Source organism: Zea mays, chromosome 6 (assembly GCF_902167145.1).
Source record: "Zea mays cultivar B73 chromosome 6, Zm-B73-REFERENCE-NAM-5.0, whole genome shotgun sequence".
Lineage (NCBI taxonomy): Eukaryota > Viridiplantae > Streptophyta > Magnoliopsida > Poales > Poaceae > Zea > Zea mays.
The window spans coordinates 180,570,423-180,595,638 of NC_050101.1; the positions used below are offsets into that span (position 1 = coordinate 180,570,423).

The following is a 25,216-nucleotide window of genomic DNA, read 5'->3' on the forward strand; positions in this document are numbered from 1 at the left end:
AACAAATCTTCAGCCGGTTGAGTTGGCGTAGCTCGCCGGGGTGGTTTCAATACTGGCGGTGTTGTCAAGAATTTCTTCAGTGCGTCTAGAGCTTCTTGTGCTTCTGAAGTCCACTGAAACTTATCCACCTTCTTGAGTAGATTGTAAAATGGCAAACCTTTTTCTCCCAGCCTGGATATAAATCTGCTCAGGGCTGCCATACATCCAGTGAGTCGTTGAACCTTCTTTTGTGACCGAGGAGCTTCCATCTTCATGATAGCCTCAATCTTATCTGGATTAGCCTCAATTCCCCGGTGGCTGACGATAAATCCGAGCAACTTTCCTGCTGGTACCCCGAAAACACATTTTTCAGGATTGAGCTTCCATCTATATCTTCTCAGGCTGTTGAAAACCAGCTGTAAATCTTCGATGAAGTTTTCCGGATTCTCTGTTTTGATCACCACGTCATCTACGTAAGCCTCCACACGCTTGCCCCAGTGATCGGCTAAGCATGTTTGAATGGCTCTCTGATAAGTCGCTCCAGCGTTTTTGAGGCCGAACGGCATGGAGGTATAACAGAAAGCACCAAACGGGGTGATGAACGCCGTTTTTTCCTCGTCTTCTTTTGCCAAACTAATCTGATGATACCCGGAATAGCAATCTAAGAAAGACAGCACAGAACATCCAGCGGTGGAATCCACCACTTGATCTATCCTCGGGAGCCCGAAGGGATCCTTCGGACAGTGTTTGTTGAGATCAGTATAGTCGACGCACATGCGCCAATCCACTTTATTCTTTTTGAGTACAAGAACAGGGTTGGCTAACCACTCGGGGTGTAATACTTCTCTAATAAATCCAGCCGCGACCAAGCGAGCTAACTCGGTACGAATGGCCTCTCTCTTGTCGGGCGTGAAACGACGTAGCTTTTGCCGGATCGGCCTCGCCTGGGGATAGACCTTCAATTTGTGCTCGGCCAGTTCTCTAGGGACTCCCGGCATATCAGCAGGTTGCCATGCGAATACGTCTCGGTTATCTTGCAGGAACTGGACGAGCGCGCTTTCCTATTTGTCATTCAAATTGGAGCTGATGATGGCCGTCTTGCGCTCATCAGCAAACCCCAGGTTGATCCGCTTGGTTTCTTCAGTCGGCCGCATAGAGGTCACGGCCTGAGCTTCGTTTGCCGGTACGGTGAGGTCTTCCTCAGGCTTAGAGTTCGCCGGCGTAGAAGGAACCGTTGACGTCTTGGTGGTGAGGGCTGCTTGGATGGCCACTCGGAAACATTCTGCGGCGCCTTGGAAGTCGGCGCGCACAGTTATGATTCCTTGCGGTCCTGGCATCTTCAGTATCATGTATGTATAGTGCGGAATGGCCATGAATTTGGCCAGCCCCGGCCTCCCGATGATGGCGTTGTACCCGCAGTCGAAGTTCGCCACCTCGAACCTTAGGAACTCGGTTCTGTAGTTCTCCGGAGTCCCGAAGGTGACCGGCATGTAGATGTGGCCCAGCGGGTATTCCCCTTCCGTCGGCACGATGCCGAAGAAAGGAGTGTCTGACTTGTGGAGCTCTTTGAGATGAACTTCCAAGCCTTGGAGCGTACGAGGGAAGGTGACGTTGATGCTGCTCCCCCCGTCCACTAACACCTTCTTTACCCGGCTCTCTCGGATCACCGGATCGACGAGAAGCGGGTACTTGCCTGGATGGTCGAAGTTGAGCCATTGATCCTCCCGAGTGAAGTGATCGGGTGCTCCGACCACCGGTATGGGGCGGGCGGTCCGGTGGTCGCCACCAGTATCTGGCGGTCGTTGAGTTTTTGTTGTCTTTTGTTCTCCTGCGACCCATGTCCACCGAAGATGACGTTGACCTCCCTGTCAACGCGTGGGAAAGCTCCTCCTCCCCCCTCCTCCTGCTGATGGGGCTGTCGTGGTTCATCTGGTCCTCCCCTCGGCGGAGGAGGCGGTAGAGGTTGGAAGGGTCGGCCGTGCCCGACGGAGTGCTTGAAGTCCCGACAGTTACGGAGAGTATGGCGCATGTCCTTGTGGTACGGGCACTGGGCGTCGAGGATGTCATCCAGCGTGCGCTCGCCTCCACGAGGCCCTCCTCGGGCACGAGAGGCAGGTGGTCCGGCGGCGTGCACTTCTTCGCGAGGCCTCTTCTCCCAGCGTTTGTCGGTCGGCTGGTTCGTGTCATGTCGTGGTGCTGCTGGTGCGGGCTTCGCTCCTCCGATGAGGTCCTGAGCTCGCTCATCGGCGGTGATGTAGAGGTCGGCTTCCCGGAACAGCTCCTCGGAGGTAGTCGGCGCCTTTTGTAGTATGGCTCGGACGAAAGCCGAGTCATTGGATCCTCTGTAGAAGTCCTCAATCATGGCCGCTTCCGTGACCTCGGGGATGCGATTTCTCATGGTCTGGAACCTTTTGAGGTACGACCGGAGAGTCTCATCCCCTCGGCGCTTGATGGACTTGAGGTCCCATGGTTGCGCTGGTTTGTCGGAGAGGGACTGGAAGTTGGCAGTGAAGCGTCGACTGAAGTCTCCCCAGTTGTCGATGCAGTGTCAGGGTAGGTGTCGCAGCCACTGCAGCGCATCTTGCCCAAGGACAATGGGCAAATACGCGGTCATGACGTCCTCGGATGCTCCGGCAGCTCGAGCAGCGGTGGTGTAGACGGCTAGCCAACCCCCTGGATCCTGCTTAGGTTCATATTTGTCGACATTGGATACCTTGAAGTTGGGAGGCCATTGGATGGCCCTAAGGCGCGGAGTAAGAGCGGATACTCCGCACGTGTCCTCCTGTCATCGGGGATGTCGTCTGTCCCGAGGAGGGGAGTGGTGATGGTGGTTCCTCGACCGTCCCCGGGTGGTACCGCCAGTTGAAGCTGTTGCCGACTCAGTCCTGGTGGCCTGGCTTTGAGTCGGGAAGCCATGATCTCGGTCATACTCCTCCCGACGGCGAATTTCGTTTTCATGCCGCCGTTCGCGCGAAGCATTGATAGAGCTTCGCGCGTCTCGGCGACTGTTGATGGCGTGTCGCAGATCGTTCGGCGGGTGAGCGAGCGGCAGAAGATGGTTGGCCGCTTGAGTGAACAGGCGTCGGTATCCCTCGGCGTCGGGGGTCCGAGGAAGTCCATCAGCTATCTGAGCCAGAACGCCTCCGACTTCACTCGGCGTGTTCATAGCTCGGGCGAAGTCGGGGTTCAGGTTGCGCCCGAAGAGCGGGTTCTCCCGGCGTTGCCTCGCATCCTGCTCGGCTTGCTCCTGAGTCCGTCGGCGATCACGTCGTCGGGAGTTCCTTCGTTCCCTGAGGATGCGTTCTTCCGGGGTTTCTCCTATCTCCGAGACCTCGTCTCGCGAGACAGGCTGCTCTGGATCCCGTTCTCCAGCCGCGTGATGTCGTCGAACGTTCCTGCGTCGGTTCCTCCGTCGGCGGGATTCTCGTTGAGGTGGTTCTTCTCCAGGCGCGGTCGGTTCGTCGTCAGAGACGGCGGGTGACTCCACTCTCCCGATGAAGAGGACGTCGGGGTAGAATGGCGCTGCTGTCGCGGCGACTTTCTTTCCGTTCTCCTTTGAGGCCGGAGGAACGGAAAGAACAACTTGCCTTTCCCTGGTCTCCTTCTTCCTCGCGATCCGTGTCCATTCCTTCGTCGGGGAAGTAGACAGCGGAGTCTTCCGGGTCAGCGAGCTTCCAGCTCCAGCCTTCCCGGAGATAATCTTTTTCCGAAGAGCTGGAGGTAGCGTCTTTCCAGCATTTTCGGAGTTTGTTGGAGGAGACTTCTTTTCCGGCAGATCTGCGAGGCGGTGTAGAATTCCTTCTTCATCCGCTACAGATGAGATTGTCCCGAAGCAGAATACAGATCCGGGACGCACGGTGATCTTGCTGTGGAAGGTAACGGCCATTGAGCTAGCTTGGATCGTCGACACACCCCCCTACCTGGCGCGCCAGCTGTCGGTGTTTTGGGTCCGACCGCACACCCGGGGTTGCCCCTCGAGGTGTTTTTAGGAGTAGGACGGTGTCAACGACTGTAGCAAAATGGTTCGTGCCGATCGCACGAGGGACAATGGACAAGATTTGCAGGTTCGGGCTGCTTAGAAGTGCGTAACACCCTACGTCCTGGTGAGTATATGAGCGTGGTTACAAGAGGACTCTCTGGATTGAGGGCGCAGAGAGTTTACGTGGGTGGCTAAGTAAAATAGGATCGATCGTTCTGAAGGGGTGCCCCCTAGGCCTTATATACTCGACCGTGGGGCAGTACATGTGGATATGATAGCTACAAGTAGCTGAAAGATAGTAAACCTCTTGAGTTTATCCCTACGTAACCCTTGCCGACTTATCCTCGCATAGCTCTGTTGCATGGGGGCTTCAGCGCGGGAAAGTCGGGTCTCTGTTGCGATTTACTCGTTCGACGTTGTGGGCCGTCCGGGTTTGCTCCAATCCAGTCTTACGTCTTCTCCGCTTCGTTGATTGTCTTTCCCCAGGCCCACGAAAGAACGACCTTACGATTTGTTGGGCCTTTGGGCCTGTCGTGAGGTCTTTTATCTCTTTAGTGGACCCAGGGGATATCTATCCCCCACAGTCTGGTCATTTTATAGCACAATGTCACGATAATGATAATGACCTGGCACAAGAAAAGAAAGGGAAGAAGGAGAGGAAGAAAAACTATAGGAAGGCGAAGGGTGTGGCGCACATCGGCAAGGAATGGGACTCTCACTGCTTTTCATCCGACTCTAATGATGAAGAACTGGCTGCCTCCGCCTTCGACAAGTCCTCCCTCTTCCCCAACGAGCATCACACATGCCTCATGGCTAAGGAGAAGAAGGTACGTACACGAGATACCACTTAGTACACTTCTAGTTATGAGGAATCTTCCGATGATGAGGTAGATTATAGTGACCTCTTTAAGGGTTTAGATAGATCTAAAGTAGATAAAATCAATGAATTAATTGACGCCCTTAATGAGAAGAATATATTGTTAGAAAAACAAGAAGACATTCTTTATGAAGAACATGATAAACTTGTTAATGTTGAAAATCTCTTGCTTTAGAGACTAAGAAAAATGAAATTATGTCTTCTGAAATATCTATTTGCCATGAGTCTATTTATAGCCTTAAGAGATCAAATACTGATTTAAATGCAAGAATAGAAAATTTAGATATTACTAGTTAATTTGTGGTACATGTTTCTATTTGCAATAGATGTAAATATTTTGATGTTGATGCTTGCAACGATCATGTTTCCACCATCTCTAAATTAAATGATGAAATTGCTAATCTTAATGATAAACTTAAAACTTGCAAAACTAAGTGTGATAAAATTAAGTTTGAAAGGGATGCCTACACCATTGGTAGACACCCCTCCATTAAGGATGAACTTGGTTTCCAAAAGGGAACCAAGAACTTAACAAGCCAAACGACTTCTAATCTCATCAATGAGAAAAGGAAGGCTCCTATGGCTAGTAGCTCTCATTCTTTACATGACAAAAAGAAACATGCCTATTTGTATGCTCATGTTAAGAATGCTTCTAGTGTTGTTCATCATGATCATGTTGTTTTACCTACTCGACATGATGCTGCTTTAGATTCATATGCCATGTATGCATCATCTAGCTCATCGTATGTTCATGATAGGAGTAGACCTAGGCACCATGGTCATCATGTTGTCTCTCATGCGCTTATGAATGCATCAAATGGCCTAACAATGCTTTATCGTACTTATGATGCTTCATATGTGCTAACTTGCAAAAATGATAAAGTAGTTGCTAGAAATTTGGGGCTTAAGTGCAAGAGTGAAAAAACTTGCATTTGGGTTCCAAAGTCTTATGTGACTAACCTTGTAGGACCCAACAAGAATTGGGTACCTAAAACCCAAGCTTAAATCACCTTGCAGGTTTATGCATCCAGATCACAAGCTAGATTATTGATAGTGGATGCACAAACCACATGACAGGGGAGAAGAAGATGTTCACTTCCTACGTCAAGAACAAGAATTCCCACGACACAGTCATATTTGGAAATGGGAATCAAGGCAAGGTCAAAGGTTTGAGTAAAATAGTCGTCGCCACTGAGCATTCAATTTCTAATGTGTTCTTAGTAGAATCGCTTGGTTATACAACAACTTCAAAAGAAATAAAGTATGGAGTTTGGTCCCACGTCCAAAGCAAAATGTTGTGGGAACCAAGTGTGTGTTTGTAATACCCAAATTATAAAGCTTATAAATGAGTTGATCTCCTTATGTGATTTGCCATCTACTTCTTAAGACATGTGACTAAACACAATTAAAGAGAATAATTCTTTACTAAAACGCAAAAAGAAAAGCCATTCATCATATTGGAGTTTTGTTTGTGCATTTAATGAAAATAGTAATCACATTAATGGAAATAAATTAATGTCCCAATTTGGGGATTTAAAGTCTATTTTGAATATTTAGTAGGGGGAAATAACAAAGAAGAGGAGAGAAAGGAGAAAGAAATACTATAAAATATAAAGTAAATTTATAGATAAGTAAATAAAACCCATAAAGGCCTGATTAAAGTACACATTCAAAAATGAGTACAAGTTCACAACAGGGTTTAAATTCAAATTTGAATTTTAGAGAAGGAGAGAAGAAAGCAAAAGAAAATAAAAAGAAAAGGTTTAAAGTCACGCCTGGGTCGAAACCACTGCTGGCCCACTCCCCTAGCTTTTCACCTGCGCTGCCTAATCGGGACTCCACCGCTCGCCTGGTAAGGTGACTGACATGCGGGCCCGTGGGGTCAGCGCGCCGCGGAACCGAGCCATCGACCGGACCGTCACTGCCGTGTGGGGCCTCGCGTCAGGGTCCATGGACAAAGTCCTATACATCTTCTCGCGAACGACTTGGCCGGATGGAGCGCGTGGAATTACCGGCCACGACAACAGCTGGGTCGCGACACATGATCCTTTGACCCCTAGATAAAACGGACCCAAACCCTCTTTCTCGTGCTTAATCCAACTCCGCGAGAACCCTCCCACATTGACAAGACCTAAAGCGTCCGCTAGCTCACGAGGACTGCACCACGGGAGAATCGGTCGTCGTCGTTGGGACTTCGCGGTGGCTGCTCCTCGGTGGTTCTGGGGATTATCGGAGGCGGAGGGCGTGCCTTAGCAGGGAGCACGTTGCGACCGGAGCAAGTTCGCCGGTGAGTAACCACCTCGGAATTACCTTCCATTTTCCATCCTTTGGCATTTGCACGGTCCGTGGTGGATTAGTAACCCTAGAGCGAAGTTGGGTGCGGACCGTGGTGGGTGCGCCGTCAGTGGGCGGCGGTGTCGTATATTGGCTAGTCCGGGCCGAGTAGCGCGCCGGTTGACCAACGAGAGAGAGAGAGTCGAGGAGGGCGCGATGTCTAAGCCTGGGCGGCCTGTGGTTGAAGACACCAGGGCGTCCGTAGATTAGGAAATTGACGGCTGAGATCTGTATGTAGGCAAACATTCCCGTGGTAATGATCTGGACCGTTGATCCTTGGGTTAACGGCTCTGATTAGAAGCAGGGAATACCCCTTTACGACATTAAATCATGGTCGTTGGATCCAACAGGAGCGCTCCTAGGTGATTTTAGCATAATTGAATATGCGCCGTCAGTTCCTAATCGGATGGCGGATATTGCGTACCGGTTTGATTTAACGGAGATCTAATCTGGCGCGTTGATGGCTGATCGAGCGGCCGAGATCTGAGAGTACCCTTTTGGCCCGAGAATCTTAGTAAAGAGCCCTAGGTTTCTTAGGAATAAACCCGCAGTCCTTCCATGGGTTAGCTGAGTCTAGGCGAGTTTGTGAGATTGTCCCTGCACTTCTCTAAAATCGTGCGCGTAGTCCAGAGAGTAGTAAAATTAGAGAATTTATTCTGAAAATTGATTTTTAATACAAAAAATAATTCCAGAAACTTGTATAATTCATATTAAATTCATTTTAACTCCAAATTAATTCATTCGAGTGGCATTAATTTTGTTTTAATATTGTTTATCACTTAGTAAATTTGTTTAGCCATGAAACTTGAACTAAAATTATTCACATGAGTTATGCTATTCCAAGTACTTAATAACTTCAGAAATTCATAACTAAATAAATATAACTCCAAATTTAGTGGTTCTTGTTCCTATGATCTCGCTACGCAGCATAGAAAATTATCATGCATTCTGTTCTATTGATTGGTGTGATGTTAATTTTTGCTATACTATGTATGTTTGTATTGATGCGAGTAGACGGGCAAGCTACTGATGATCCGGAGGTTCAACAGGTGGAGACTGCTGAGCAGGAGCTCGTTGAAGGCAATTTGTGCCCTTGATCACTTACTTTTTACCCGGTCATGTTCTTATTAATCATAATGATCTGCATAGGTTAATTTTGATGGGACCCAATAAGTTACCCTAGTTTGGCTATCTTTATACCTTGTTTTACCACTGAGTTTTTGAGTAGTACATGCTATTGCTTTATGTGGTTTTGGGTATGGAGATATATATTACTCATGTTAACATTTTTATTATCAGTTTAATATTTACTGTTTATGATAAGATCATTATGTTAATGGGAACATGGAGAACCACCCAGGAAAACAGTGCTACCACAAGGGTGGTATGGGACGCCCATGGCTGACTAACTAGGAAAGCTAGTGGAGGACTAACTTACCCGATAGGAGCAAGGGCAGTAGGGGAATGGTCAGTGTAGGGAGGTCTTTGGGTTGATTTTGCTGCAATGGCGATCAGGCGAGGGATCCCTGCACTGGAGCTTCCTAGAAACTGTAGCGGGTTTTCTGAAGCTAGTGGAACTTTGTAAAGGCCTCGTAGTGGTACCCTGCCTCGCTTCCTTGATAGAGGTGTATGAGGTCCGATCAACCCCGTGGCAAATGGGTAACACGACTTGTGGGTAAAGATGTGGAACCTCTACAGAGTGTAAAACTGGTATACTAGCCGTGCTCACGGTCATAAGCAGCTCAGACACTCACATGATTAATTTATGGAATTAAATTCAATTCGTCATTTGCATCGCATTGGGATTATCTATTATTATTTTTACTTACTATTACTATGGTTTGGTATTTACTTACATTTAGTAACTGCTAATAAAATTTTGACCAACTTATAAAAGTAATGCTCAGCTTTAACCTTTATTTATTGATCAGCCTTACATTTCACATGAACTCCCACCTTTGGTGAGTTCATGCACATTATTCACCACAACTTATTGAGCGATGAACATGTGTGAGCTCACCATTGCTGTCTCACACCTCCCCCCATAGGAGAAGAAAATGCGGTCGAAGAGGAGCCGCCTAACGAGGAGTTCGACTTGATCTTGGTGGCGTCTCCCAGTCAGCTTTTGTGTCGCCGGGGAAATAATATTTAGTTCGTTTTATATTAATCATTCATTTTGTAAGACTTATGCTATGTAATAAGTACATTTATAATATTTATGACATTTATCTCTATGCACTCTGTTATTATATGTGTTGTTTTTCCATGGCGCACATATGAGACGCACTCGGCTTTGTCTATTAAATCCGGGTGTGGCAGAAGTGGTATCAGAGCAAATGTTGACTGTAGGACGAAACCTATATAGAAATGGACAAAACCCTTACCTACTTACCTTACTCTGATTCTTTCTACACTTATCTTGATCCTGTCTCACCTTCTACTGTTCTACTCTGATTATTCTTACTGTTGGGGACTTGTTCTCAAATGCTATGAATTAAGAACAAGACAACACAGAAAATGTTAATTGATAAAGTCCTTCGTCCTTCGAAGCATTATTTCCCTTAGGATATAATGGTTTTTGGACGAAGGTTATGAAGGACGTACCTTCATAAACATAGCATATGATGACGAAGAACGAATCATAAAGAATACGAAGAATTACATAGATAATTATATATTATTATCAATTTATTATTATTGCAGAGAAATAGAAATAATATCGAATTACAAATGTACCTTCAACTTGGAAGGGAATGAAAGTACAAATGTGACGCAAAAGTAAATGCCAAAATCAGCGTGAACAGTACGGGGGTACTGTTCACCTATTTATAGGCACGGGACACAGCCCATACAAAATTACATTCATGCCCTTTACATTTGATAATAATTCTATAGTAATCCATCGAGGTCTAAATAGCCTTTTCATCTTTAAGTCGGTTTCATTTTCTGCTACCACGCCGAAGCTTTCCCGCTCACATCTTCGGCGCTGTATCAACCTTCGTATTGTTTTGGGCTTCTCCTACTGTGATACCGACTTGAGTCCGAAGATACCTGTTCGCACATTATACTCCAGAAATACTGTTAAATCCTGTTTTTGAGGACCTTCGTAAGCCGAAGGTCCCCAACAGTAGCCCCTCACAATATAAATTTGTTTAAAATAAAATAATAAATTTAGATTGTGACATGGACGAAGGCTTTAAGCCGAAGGTCCGAAAAAACACCTTCCCTTTGCTAGAATAGCAACATTCACTGACGGGCAGGGTCTTTCAATTTTCAACGCACTAGGCGTATAAATAAGATCATACTGCAAGCTCATTTGGCACGCTCTCTTGCCATCTGCTCCTGCTCACTCGATTTTTAGCTCTTGCACACAAAGATTTGCTTAGCTTTAAGTTTTGAAGCTTCGGCTTTGAAAACAGTTTTTTAGTGTTTCCGAAGATGTCTGAAGATAAGAAGGCTGCTGCTGAGATGAAGTTGAGTCTCGACGAAGAGAAGAACTTGGGGTTTCTTATAGCAATGTCGAAGACCAATACAGAAAAAATCACCAAGGAGATTCTAGAAGGTTTGTCTGAAGATACTGGTGACAGCGACAGTTATGATGTGGACAGTGGTGGTGAAGACTCCGAAGATCGCCCTTGGCGACCAAGCCATGCGGTTTTCGGCAAATCAGCTATCAAAGAAAATCATCTTGTCAACATGAGAGGAAGGTATTTCCGGGATTTGTCTGTGGTGAGGGCCGACGAAGGAGAAAAGACTTGTCCAAACCCTGAAGAGAATGAAGTCGTAGTGTACCGAAGCTTTTTGAAAGCCGGACTACGATTTCCCCTGAGCAACTTTGTCGTAGAGGTGCTGAAAATATTCGAAGTCTATCTTCACCAACTTACCCCCGAGGCAATCATAAGGCTGAATATCTTCGTGTGGGCCGTGAGAAGCCAAGGTCTGGAGCCTGATGCGAAAAGTTTCTGCCATATACACGAATTATCATACGAAACAAAACCTTGGGGTAAGGAACAGTATCACAATAATTTTGGCTGCTACAGTTTCGTTTCTCGGTCCGGGTCAAGCTGTCCCGTGCCAACCTTTCGGAAGAGATGGCCCGGCGACTGGATGACAGAATGGTTTTATGTGAAGAATGACCTGACAGTACAAGAAGATATCAAAGGTATAATTATGCGCCCTATTTGGCAAAGCTTCGGCCTTCGGAGGCCGAAGGTTGAAATGAATGAAGCTGCCGAAGAATGCCAGAGAGCCTTCGGCGTTATCTGTTCTTTTATTGGAACGAGAGATTTGGTACAAGAGCATATTGCCTTCAGGGTATGGCCGCTCGCGGAGAAATGGGAAATGCCGCAAGAAACCATAAAGGAGGCCGACGAAGGTGGACTTATCAGGCTGAAGTATACTTTTAAGTTCGGAGATAAATTCGTTGAGCCAGATGATGACTGGTTAAAAAGCATTGAAAATTTAAGTGATGAACTGCTTGGGGCTTATTCGAAGGCCGAAGATACTGCACTGTCAGCAGCCTTCGGAGGCCGAAAAAAGAAGAGGCTGAATCGGGTGTTTGATGCAATCGGGTTTGTCTACCCTGATTATCGTTATCCCACTCGAGGGCAGAAAAGAAAAAATACAACCTCTGCGAAAGAAGAAACTACTACTGCTTTTAGTGAGCCAGAACCGAAAAGGAAAAGGATAAAGGTCCTTACACATCGGCCACGCTATATTGAACCAGCCTCGGTGCCTGAGTTTGCCGGAGAGACCTCTTCGGCCACCTAAGCCGAAAAACCAATCAAGCCAACCTTGCTGCCAGAGGTCGCAGAAACGGTCAAAGCGCCAACAAAAACAGAATTGGAAAAACCAAAGAATTTGTCAACAGAAACCAAAGAGATGGCCGAAGCGCCATCGTCAGAAAAAATGGAAGAAGCAAAAAGGTCAGTTGAAGGATCAAAAACATCAGAAGTTTTAAGTCCTGCAGCGAATGTTGAGACAGTAAAAAATCAAAAGGTGTCAGCAGTGACTCCGAAAAGAAAGAGAATGGTCAATGTGCTAGATGTTCTAGAAACAATTAAATCCTCAAGCACACCTCCGAAGAAAACTGTTGCCACTCCCGAAGCAAAAACTGAAATTTCTGATACTAAGGCTCCAGAGCAAGAAACTGAAGCTGAAGCTGGGCCTTCAGAGCCCACGAAGGTAAAATTCTTGGAAACGGAGGAGGAAAAAATAACAGAGCCAACTGAAGAAATCAGTGCTATTGCCCCCGAAGCATCCCCCAAAGTCCTTGATTATATCGTTCGTCATGCTTCGGGGAAAAATTACCAGAAAAAGAAAAGCAAGAGGCCCAGCGCTACGCCCAAAAACTGAAATATCCAAAGGGGGCGTTAATATTCAATGGCAGTGGAGAAGAAGACTTTTTGTATTGTCTCCCTGACAGCAAGGAGATTTCTGTCTGTCGGGAGATGAGCAAGAGCTTCGGATTCCCAACACTAGAAGACGGGCTCTCGGTGCTGTCGAAGAACGATCTGGCCGACAGCCTGGCATATAATAGCTTAAAGGTGCAACAAATGGGATCTTTGTATTTTTTGTTGAGACCAAAATTTTTCGTTTGCTTAAATCTAATGACGTACACATATTTTTCTTTGCAGGGCCTGATACTTAGCAATGCCCTCAGGGCCCAAAAAGATACTGAAGAGGAAGGGTGTGCTATAGCCCTGAGCAACCTTCGTTCCGAAGTAATTGAACTGAGGAACGAAGGTCTCGAAAAAGATAAAATATTACATTCATTAATAAATAGAATAAAGGAAGACGAAGCTACTTTTAAAGGTCAAGCTGAAGCTCAGAAGCGCGAAATTGAAGATCTTCGAAAACAACTGGCCAGAGCCAAAGAGGAACGCATGCTTGAAGAAACGAAGCGAGAACTCAGCGACCAATGGGCAAATCATTTAGAGGGAACTGTTGAAGAGCTTCGTTCATCCAAGAAAAGATGTTATAACAAATCTATAGAGTGTGTCAAGAAGTTGAAAGCTAGCTTCGCCAGTGTCGGCGCATTCTCGAGCGAAGAAAACTTTGCAAGAGGCAACCCCGAAGGCCCTATCGAATGGATCGATCACGAAGCTGAGGCTTTCGAGGAAATTTTAAACAGCCGCGGAGACATATGTGCTTTCTCGGGTGCCAGGGGAATTGCCACCATTTTAGAGAAAAAGGGCTGCGAGCATGTAAAGATTTTAGCGCAATCCGAAGCTGGATTGTCCTTCGAAGATGCAAGAGATCCTTCGGCCGAAGCTAGCATGGTAGGAGGAAAATTTTTCACCGACGTCTGGGATAATGGTGGCCGAGAAATGGCCCGAGAAATCATTCGAAAAAGCGAAAAGGGCATTCACGATGCTAGAGAAGTGGCTGAGGCTGCTGAAAAAAGCGCAGAGCCCGAAGGGCAAATAGGTATCAACTAATGGTTTTTATTGTGTTGTAATTTTCGATTTTAAACTTCGTTCGCAATTTGTAATAGCAATGTAGTCGTATCCTGTCCTCCTTCAGATCCTACTAAAGCGTCTTCGGGACCTCCCCCGAAAGGAGACGACGAAATTAAAAAGATGGTTGAAGCTATCATGGATGAAGTTGTTAATCGGCTCCTGAACGAGGCTGCAGAAGTTGTTTTGAGAGAAGATTAAGTATTATTGTAAAAACTTCTGAAATGTAATATATTGTAACATTTTGTAACCCTGAATGTAATATACCTGTTTTTATTGTTCAATTCTTTACGATGCATGAAATTTTGCACGTACCGTTTTTGAGTCTTTGACGAAAAAACACCTTCCCTTCTTTTCATGCTTCGTGAAGAAGAATTTTTCTTTGTCACAACAATATCCATAGTGTTCTGATGAATAATATCCAGGCTTCGTGAAGATATTTTCCGAAGCTACACTTCCGAAGATCAATAATGTATCTCCTTGTGACATCATGATTTTTCCCTTTTTTCAAAACATTCTTCTGCAGATCGATATTGTGTCCGCCTCTTATGCCATATGCAACATGATGTATGATGCTTATGCTATGCGAAATGATGCGATGATGTTATGTTATGTGAGGTGGTGTTTATTCAGAAGATACACACACATCCCTGCAATAAAACACATAATCTTTTATAAGCCTCCCTTAGGAGCTTCTTCGCCTTTTACTTCAGCGGAATCAGCGTTTATTTTTCGCTGTAAGCCTCCCTTAGGAGCTTCTTCGCCTTTTACTTTCAGCGGTATTCGCGTTGACTTTTCGCGCTTCGCCTTTTACTTAGGCGGTATCAGCGTTGACTTTTCGCTGTAAGCTCTGCATTCCCTTTAGAACGACTTTGGAGCAGAAAACTTACACTGCGCTCCCTCTGGAGCGGCTTTTTGTGACTTCGGCAAACTTACTATGCGTTCCTTAGAACGACTTTGTGTTGCTTCGAAGAATTTTTGATAATTCGAAGGTCCTCTTTGTTATCTCGAATCTTTAAGCTTCATCAACTTAAGCCTGTGGAGAAAATATATTTTCCTTGTGGCAAACAACGAAACTATTACATGAAATCTAAACAATGTCCTTTATTACGCAGAAAATAAAACTGAATGAAAAAGACCTCTATCAAGGTAGGATATTTGTCAATAGATGTGCTTTGACTCTGGCACAGTGCTGTTGACTGTGCGAGCTTCGGACTGTTCTCTGAAGTCCCTTTGGTGTGAAGCATATTGGCTCCCTTCTGACTGCTGGCCTTGTTGCATCGGTGGTGGAGGCGGAGGCTGTTGCCAGGAAGCTTGAGGTTGGCTCGCCGAAGCAACAGAAACTGCAGGGTGGTTGCCTACATATTCTGGGATGTAAGGCGAATGATACGAAGCAGTGTGCATGACCTGCTTCGGCTGAGCCTGTTGTGCTGCCGCTTCGGCTATTTCCTTTTGCTTCTGGATGGTAACATGGCACATCCTGGTGGTATGACCTTTGTTCTCACCACAGAATAAGCAAAAGATTCTTTTCGGTTGATCGCCAAATCTTCCGCCGAAGCCCCTGGCGCCTCTGCCTCTCGGAGCTGGTGGTCGGAAGGAGCCTTGCTGTTGCCCCGAAGTCTGTGAGGAGCACTGTGGCCTCTGCTGTTGGCTCCCCCTATCATCATTTTGGGTAGAGTTATGAATTGATGTAACGTGTCTCGGATAGAACCTCCCTCCGAAGCCCCTGGTCATTTCAGAAAACCTGAAAGCCTCCTCCCTTCTTTGGCGAAAATCATTATCGGCCCGAATGTACTCGTCCATCTTCTGGAGGAGCTTCTCCAAAGTTTGAGGAGGCTTCCTAGCGAAGTATTGAGCTGAAGGTCCTGGCCGAAGCCCCTTGATCATGGCCTCAATGACAATTTCATTGGGCACTGTTGGTGCCTGTGCCCTCAAACGCAAGAACCTCCGGACGTATGCCTGAAGGTACTCTTCGTGATCCTGGGTGCACTGGAATAGAGCTTGAGCAGTGACCGGCTTCGTCTGAAACCCTTGGAAGCTGGTTAACAGCAAGTCCTTCAGCTTTTGCCACGAAGTGATCGTTCCTGGTCGAAGGGAGGAGTACCAGGTTTGAGCAACACTCCTGACAGCCATAACAAAAGATTTGGCCATGACTGCAGCATTGCCACCATACGAAGATACTGTTGCTTCGTAGCTCATCAAAAACTGCTTCGGGTCTGAGTGGCCATCAAATATGGGAAGTTGAGGCGGCTTGTAGGACGGAGGCCAAGGTGTAGCCTGCAGCTCAGCGGACAGAGGAGAAGCATCATCAAAAACAAAATTCCCATGATGGAAATTGTCATACCAGTCATCTTCATTGAGGAAACCCTCCTGATGGTCTTGGTGTTGAGGCCTTCGGTGTTGTTCATCCTGAGTAAGATGACGAACTTCCTCAGAGGCTTCGTCTATCTGCCTTTGTAGTTCAGCTAGCCTGGCCATCTTTTCCTTCTTCCTCTGCACCTGTTGGTGAAGCATCTCCATGTCTCTGATTTCTTGGTCTATCTCATCCTCTGGTGGTGTCGGGCTAACAGCCTTCCTTTTCTGGCTTCGGGCCTCCCGAAGAGAGACAGTCTCCTGATTGTGGTCCAGCGGTTGAAGAGCTGCAGTGCCCGTTGCTGAAGCTTTCTTCGGCGCCATAGCGAAGGTTTATGATCGCCGAAGGTGTTCAGAAAACTCAAAGAGTGGAAGTGAGTTCACCGGAGGTGGGCGCCAATGTTGGGGACTTGTTCTCAAATGCTATGAATTAAGAACAAGACAACACAGAAAATGTTAATTGATAAAGTCCTTCGTCCTTCGAAGCATTATTTCCCTTAGGATATAATGGTTTTTGGACGAAGGTTATGAAGGACGTACCTTCATAAACATAGCATATGATGACGAAGAACGAATCATAAAGAATACGAAGAATTACATAGATAATTATATATTATTATCAATTTATTATTATTGCAGAGAAATAGAAATAATATCGAATTACAAATGTACCTTCAACTTGGAAGGGAATGAAAGTACAAATGTGACGCAAAAGTAAATGCCAAAATCAGCGTGAACAGTACGGGGGTACTGTTCACCTATTTATAGGCACGGGACACAGCCCATACAAAATTACATTCATGCCCTTTACATTTGATAATAATTCTATAGTAATCCATCGAGGTCTAAATAGCCTTTTCATCTTTAAGTCGGTTTCATTTTCTGCTACCACGCCGAAGCTTTCCCGCTCACATCTTCGGCGCTGTATCAACCTTCGTATTGTTTTGGGCTTCTCCTACTGTGATACCGACTTGAGTCCGAAGATACCTGTTCGCACATTATACTCCAGAAATACTGTTAAATCCTGTTTTTGAGGACCTTCATAAGCCGAAGGTCCCCAACACTTACCTTTTCTACTCTAAGGCAAGATGGATTTCACACCTTGGAATCCTACATTTATGACCTGCTTAACTCTTAAGAGATAGCAGACCTAAGACAAAATTAAAACTATTTTCTCTATTTAAAATGTTGGTTGATTGTGCTGATGATAAATGTCTGAATTGCTTCTTTGATTGATTGAAACATTATAGTTGGGCATCTTACCATGTACCACCCTAAGGTAATGTATTAGCTTTAGTAGGTAACACACTAATCTACTTAGCTAATAAATCCCCCAAAGTAACATGCCTCGTAATTACTCACCTTGCCCACAATTCTTTCTTTCTTACCACGCGTTTCTAACTCAGATGGTCAATATCAGGAAGGGCGGAGGAATTGATCTACCCCCCAATTGACACAATCGGAGGGTACTTAGACAACAACAACAACAAGCAGAGATGGACCCTCCAAATCCTCCACCAGCCGGAGCTGATCCAGCAGTTGCAGCCCAGATGCGGATAATGCAACAAATGGCAGATACTATGGCAGATATGCACGTGCAGATGCGGCAGGAACGCCAAGAGATGCACTATGGAGAGAGAGGAGATGCGTCAGGAGAGGAGGGGACAACAACAACAAGTCCCATTGCCACCACCGCCACCACCACTTCCACCCCGGGACAAGCACCGGGAATTTATGAGCCACAAGTCGTCTACCTTCGCTAGTTCTCCAGATCCACTACATGTTGATGATTGGTTGAAGTCAGTTGAGAAGATGCTAAACATCGCCCAATGCTCTGACCGGGAGAAGGTTCTCTATGCTTTTGGTCGTCTGACTGGTCCTGCTGCTGATTGGTGGGATTCTTATGTTGCTGCCCATGATGCTGCTGACACTATTACTTGGGCTGAATTCACCACTCAATTCAGAAACTACCATATTCCCGCTGGGCTGATGAAGATTAAAAAGAAGGAGTTTCTGTCATTGAAGCAAGGCAACATGTCTGTCAGCGAGTACCGTGACAAATTCATTCAGCTATCAAGATATGCTCCTGATGAGGTGGCTGATGATGAAAGAAAGCAAGAGCACTTCACAGAAGGACTCAATGGGCCACTACAGTGTGCATTGGTCGCTCATACCTTCCCATCATTTCAAAGGCTGCTTGATAAAGCTCTAGCTATTGAACACAAGCGTGTTCAACCGGGGGAGACTTGAAGAGGAATGCCATTGCCTAGGGGCAGGGTAGCAGCAGTATTCGCCCTCGCTACGTTCCGCCCCAGGGTACACCAGCTCGTCCAGGAGGAGGACCACGCCCAACTCAGTACGCTCCACAGGGGACTCCGCAGACGCCCCACACTCGTCAGGTTGCCCCCCACTAGCACCCCGGCGAGGCGTACATGACAGAAGACAGACCCTACATGCTTCAAGTGCAGTCAGGTTGGGCATTATGCAAATGCTTGTCTGGCGGGGAATTCCAGTGCATCAGCTCCAAACAAGCAACAGACTCCTGGCAAGGGATTCAGCATTGCCAGGGTTAATCAAGTTAGTGCTAAGGCCACTGCTGACGGTGCTGACATCACACTTGGTATGTTTTATATTAATGCAATTCCTGCAACAATATTATTTGATTCTGGTGCTACACATTTGTCACACCCGGTTTTAAAAGGCAAACCGAATGCGAACCATGTACGTGTCAGGATCAGTTATTCACGTACACAGCAGTTACATAATATGGACATCATCACACAGTGCTCAAAATAGTATTAATAAGGGGAATAGTCGATTACATCATACGTCTGAGACGTCCATATAGTTCTTACAATAAATCAAAGTGCGGAAAAGAAACGTAGATAACGCGGCCTTCACAGGCAGCCGACTGGGGGTTGCCGCTAACCCACACCTAGAACTCGTCGTAATCTTGGAACTCCTGGAAGTCTCCTTCCACAGCTTCATCTTCGCCTGAGCAGTGGTTGCAATGCTGACAACCTGGGGGGGGGTTTGGTGTGTAGAGCAAGGGTGAGTACACATCAACATACTCAGCAAGTATCCTGTTTGGCTGTAGTGGACTAGCTTTATGTGGGGATAAGTCAAGCAGTTGCTTTTAGTTGGTCAGGTTATTATTTACTAGTAGAAAGCCAAGTTTTAGCATTAACCCAAGTTATTAACCCGATGTACCCTTTCCAAACGGAAAGAATACCACTTACCAGCACCATAGTCATAACCAAAACCATCAATCTCATAACCACCTGTACCACAATGTCTCTGATCAAGTACCACTAATCACTGGAGCTCCCTTGGCCGCTCATAACCGCGAGCACGGCTGATATATCAGTTTTCAAACACTCTGCAGAGGTTGTGCACTTTACCCACAAGCCGTGATTCCCATTCTGCCCGGAGAGAGCTACTCCCCATTGACCACTACCTAGGTGGCCTAGCAGGGCATCACTACGTAGCCTTTACAAAGATTCCCCGGGGCTGTAGCCACCCGTTAGGTTTCCTAAATGCACCGCACTCCTCCCCAAGGGGCGAACCCAAACTTGGCAGAGCGAGCCGCATACACCGAGCCCCATTGACGGCACGACGGCTAAGTGAACTACACCCCGGATCCTCTAATTATTCAGCTAAGGGCATCCCATTCCACCCTCATGGTTGCACTGTTTTCCCGGGCGGTCATCCATAGAACAGGTCCTTACGGAGAGGCACTCGAGAAACCGCTCGAGCCCCCTTGAAGGTCACAAGTACAACATCATAATAAGAGAAGGGAAAACAGCGTATCATAGATAATCTCATCATGTTCATTGATTAGAGTTGAGCAATAGCATAAAGCTAAACAGTAATAATCCAACCCAAATAGGTAATCAAGGACAGGGATAACAAAAGCTAGTCAATCCTTAGGTATAAAGGTGTAATGCGGGAGGTGAATTAAATAATGAATAGGACAGAGATAGGTCAAAGGACACTTGCCTCCACCAAACGACTGCTGCTCAGGGGCTTCTCCTGCGGGTTCCTCGGGCTCTTCAACTGGATCGTTCTCTATGCGAGCGCAAACATACATACATCCACATATTTAATACAAAAGAACAGTACACCATACAATAGAATGCAATAAGTAAACAGACGTTCTATGCAGGCTCGCGAGTACGGTTAAGAGAGAAAGAGGAAAAGACAGTCGAGAAACGATAACGTTACATGATTATAGATTTAGCCACTCGCTTAATGGAAGGAATTTAAGGTAGACACTATGTTTAGCATAAAGTAAAGTCATGTTTCATGTCTAATTATTATAAGCAGGTGGAGATAAATAAAAGGATGGTCGCGCGGCGAGACGCGTGACAAAGCTCTCTAAAACAAATTAAGAAGTTAACGAATCGTCGCGCGACCGAGCACGCAACAAAACACTTCGCCTTAGTTACGAGGAGACGTTAAGCGTCGCGCGACGAAGCGCACGACGGCATACGTCGACTAAACTGAGTCCAAAGTGGAACGTCGCGTGAATACACACGCGACGCTACACCTTAAACAACCTGAAACAAAATGGATCGTCGCGCGACGAAGCGCACGACGCAGCACAAGATAGAATCTGAATTTAGACAAATCCGTCGCGCGGCGAAGCGCGCGACGCAACACGCTAATGAATAATCATCGCGAACGCGGGCGAGCGAAAATACGGTCGGGCGAGACCGGGACGGGGAAACGAGCGGGCGAGCTGGGGCCAGGGCGGTTGAACCGGCCAGGGGGGCGGTTGAACCGGCCGGAGCCGAGCGGGCGAGCCGAGGGCGAGCCGGGGCGGGGCCGGGGAGGGGCAGGGGGCGAGGCCGAGCGCCGCCGGGCCGGGGTCGGGCAGGGGGCGGGCCGAGCGGGGGGGCCGGGGCACCACCGCGCCGAGGGGCGGGCAGGGGGCCGCGCGGGGCCGGGCGAGGGCGGGCGGGATGCGCCGCCGACGAGGGGCGGGGACGGGGTCGGGCGCCGCCGCGCGGGGCGGGGCGGGGACGGGGACGGGCGCCGCCACCGCGGGCGAGGGGGAGGGACGGGCGAGCGCCGCCGCGGCCGGGGGGAGGGCGGGCGCCGCCGCGCGGGCCGGGGCGGGGACGGGCGCCGCCACCGCGGGCGAGGGGGAGGGGCGGGCGAGCGCCGCCACCGCGGGCGAGGGGGAGGGGCGGGCGAGCGCCGCCGCGGCAGGGGAGAGGGAGGGCGCGCGTGGGGAAGAAGAGGAGGGGGAGGGAGAGAGAGAAGAGAAGGGGAGGGGAGCTCACCTCGGGGTCCAAAATCCGGTGATCGCCGTCTCCAAACCCTAGGGCACCACGGGGAGAGAGAGGTGGGAGAGGGAGAGGGAAGTTGTTGCGCGGGAGATCCAAATGAGGGAGAGGGAGAGGATGGGGGGCGCAAGGGGGGGGGGGGGTTGGGCGCCAGGGGCGCGCAGGCCGAGGCGGGCCGGGCCGGCTGGGCTGGGCTAGGTTGGGCCGGGCCACCTCGCGGATCGAAAACCCACGACGAGCGCGACCACTAAACGGAATTAAATCGCGAACCGAAATCCGGAACGGAACGAGACGAACATTCAACATCAGACAAAGAAATGTGCTTCGGCATGATGCAACACCCATGACACTTAGGTTTTGGTTTATACATAACACGGACACCTGCCGCTATACTGGTTTGAAATTGGGAAGAAGGGGCAAACGGGGAAAGAGAAAAGAGAGTAACGCCCGAATTTGGTGAGAGAAAAGAAGAAAAAAATTCTACCCCCAAATTCAGGGCGTTACAAACCTATCCCCCTTAAAAGAATCTCGCCCTCGAGATTCAGGGTTGGCTAGCAAAGAGCTCAGGGTATTTAGCCGCTAGATCATCTTCACGCTCCCAGGTTGCTTCTTCCTCAGAGTGATGATCCCATCTGACTTTGCACATTCTGATGGTCTTCCTTCGGGTGACTCTGTCTGCAATCTCAAGGATTTGAGCTGGCTTCTCAACATAGGTCAAATCCTCCTGGACCTCAAGACCTTCCACTGGCAACTGCTCTTCTGGCACACGCAAGCACTTTTTCAACTGAGACACATGAAAGACATCATGCACAGCAGACAAATTCTCGGGCAAACTGAGCTGATAGGCCACTTCTCCTCGTCTTGCAAGAATCCGATACGGACCAATGTAGCGGGGTGCTAGCTTGCCTTTCACTCCGAATCTTCTGACTCCTCTGATCGGTGACACTTTCAGATAGACAAAGTCTCCGACTTCGAAACTCAGCTCTCTTCTTCTTGTGTCTGCATAGCTTCGCTGCCTCGATTGCGCTATCTTCAGATTCTCTCGAACCATCTTGATGTTCTCTTCGGCTTCAAGCAAAATGTCTGGCCCAAACACTTGCTTTTCTCCAGGCTGATCCCATTGCAACGGAGTTCTACAACTCCTTCCATAGAGCGCCTGAAATGGTGACATCTTCAAACTGGCCTGGTAACTGTTGTTATAGGAAAACTCTGCATAAGGCAATCGCTTATCCCATCCGGACTGATCTTGCAACGCACAGGCTCTCAACATGTCTTCAAGAATTTGATTGGTCCTTTCGGTCTGGCCATCTGTCTGCGGGTGATAAGCTGAACTGAAATTCAGATGCGTGCCCAAGGCTTCATGCAACTGCTGCCAGAAATGAGAGGTGAACTGCGTTCCTCTGTCTGACACTATCTTCTTTGGCACACCATGAAGAGAAACGATCCGAGACATGTACAACTCTGCCAATACTGCACTGCTATAGTTGGTCTTGACAGGTATGAAGTGGGTTGACTTGGTCAAGCGGTCCACTACTACCCAAATGGAATCGTAGCCGGCTCGAGTGCGAGGCAATCCGACTATGAAATCCATACCGATTTCATCCCATTTCCACTGAGGGATCTGCAACGGTTGCAACAATCCAGCAGGTCTCTGATGCTCTGCCTTAATTCTTCGACAACTATCAAACATAGCCACATGCTCTGCGATTTCCCTCTTCATTCCGTACCACCAGAATTTCTTTTTCAGATCCTGATACATCTTCTCACTGCCAGGGTGAATCGAATAAGCTGTCTCATGAGCTTCCTTAAGAATCAACTCTCGAATAGACTGGACATTGGGAACACACAAGCGGTCTTTGAACCATATCACGCTTTCTGCATCTTCTCGAAAATCTTTGCCTTTGCCATCTAGAATCAGTCGCCGAATCTCACTGATCTTTTCATCATTCTTCTGCGCTTCTTTGATTTCGCGCTCCAAGGTGGGTTCCAACTCGACTGTGACTCCTCGCGAATTGTTCAGGAATCCGAGACTCAACCTGTCAAACTCCTTGGCCAACTCATAAGGCATCGGACGAGCGACCATCAGATTGACTTGACTCTTTCTGCTCAAAGCATCTGCCACTACGTTTGCTTTGCCTGGATGGTAATGAATCTCCAACTCATAGTCTTTGATCAACTCTAACCATCTTCGCTGCCTCATGTTCAACTCTGACTGAGTGAATATGTACTTCAGACTCTTGTGATCTGTGTAAACATCGCATTTCTGTCCATACAAATAGTGCCTCCATGTCTTCAGTGCGTGAACCACTGCTGCCAACTCTAGATCATGGATTGGGTAATTCTTCTCATGAACCTTCAACTGTCGGGACGAGTAAGCCACAACTCTTCCCTCTTGCATCAACACACATCCCAAACCTGTGTAACAAGCATCACAATACACCGAAAAGGGCTTGTGCACATCAGGCAAGACTAGGACAGGCGCTGTAGTCAACTTCTCTTTCAGCGCTTCAAAGGCCTCTTGGCATTTCTGGGTCCACTTGAACTCAACCTTGTTGCCTAGCAACGCTGTCATTGGTTTCGCAATCTTCGAAAACCCTTCAATGAATCGCCGATAATATCCGGCCATTCCAATGAAGCTCTTGATTCCTCTAGCATCTGTTGGCGTTTTCCAGTTCAAAATGTCTGCCACTTTCTTCGGATCCACAGCCAATCCTTCTTTGTTGATTATGTGACCCAAGAATAGGACTTCGCTGATCCAGAACTCACACTTGCTCAACTTTGCATACAACTGGTGCTCTCGCAATCTCTGCAATACCATCCTCAAATGATCTGCATGCTCTTCTTCGCTATGAGAATAAACCAGAATGTCATCAATGAATACCACCACAAACTTATCAAGGTAATCCATGAATACACTGTTCATCAGATTCATGAAGAACGCTGGCGCATTGGTCAAACCAAAAGACATCACTGTGAACTCATACAACCCATACTTGGAAATGAATGCCGTCTTCGGAATGTCCGAAGGTCGGATCCTGAGCTGATGATAACCTGACCTCAGATCAATCTTGGAGAACACACTGGCTCCTCTCAACTGGTCGAACAGATCTTCAATCCTGGGCAAGGGATACTTGTTCTTGATCGTGACCTCATTCAAAGCTCGGTAATCGATACACATCCTTTTGGTGCCATCTTTCTTCTCCACAAATAGGACAGGGGCGGCCTAAGGCGAGGTGCTTGGCCGGATGTAACCTTTCTCTGACAGCTCATCAATTTGCTTCTTAAGCTCAACCAACTCTGGTCCAGATATTCTGTAAGCTCTCTTGAAGATAGGGGCGGTTCCAGGAAGAAGCTCTATAGCAAACTCAACTTTCCGCTCTGGTGGCATACCCGGTAAGTCCTTTGGAAACACATCCGGGAACTCAGACATAACCTTGATACTCTCAATTGGGTCTGCTTCACTGCTATCAACGGCCATCTGATAACAACTTCCTTTCTTTGGCTCAGGCGGGACTAACTCGGTCACCACTTCCTCTCCTAGTGGAGACACCAACTTGATTGTCCTTTTATCACAACTGATAACTGCCTGATACTTATCTAGCCAATTCATCCCTAGGATGACATCTATTCCCTGAGTACCCATTACTATAAGGTTGGCGGGAAACGCTATCCCCCTTATTTCCACACTTATATTCAAACAAATGCTATCGGCTCGAATTCTACCACCGGCTGAGTCAATTTGAATGGGGGTTGACATGGTAGTAATTGGAAGATTATGTGCTTCTACCCATGATGCAGTAATGAAAGAATGCGTTGCTCCAGTATCAAATAACACTTCTGCAATATGGGAGTCGACTGGGAACATACCTACTATCATGCCGGGGGTCTCCTGAACTGCTTCAGCTTCCAAGTGGTTCAGCCTTCCATGATTATAGCGCTGCTGGGA

General features: G+C 47.5%; 1 long non-coding RNA gene across 1 annotated transcript; it reads left to right on the forward strand.

The window, feature by feature from the left end:
- The first annotated feature begins 6,928 nt into the window (after positions 1–6,928).
- On the forward strand, positions 6,929–9,401 carry LOC103630824 (uncharacterized). Its single transcript, XR_555253.1, has 3 exons — positions 6,929–7,122; positions 8,184–8,218; positions 9,218–9,401. It is a non-coding gene; the product is annotated as an uncharacterized lncRNA (long non-coding RNA).
- Positions 9,402–25,216: the final 15,815 nt, after the last annotated feature.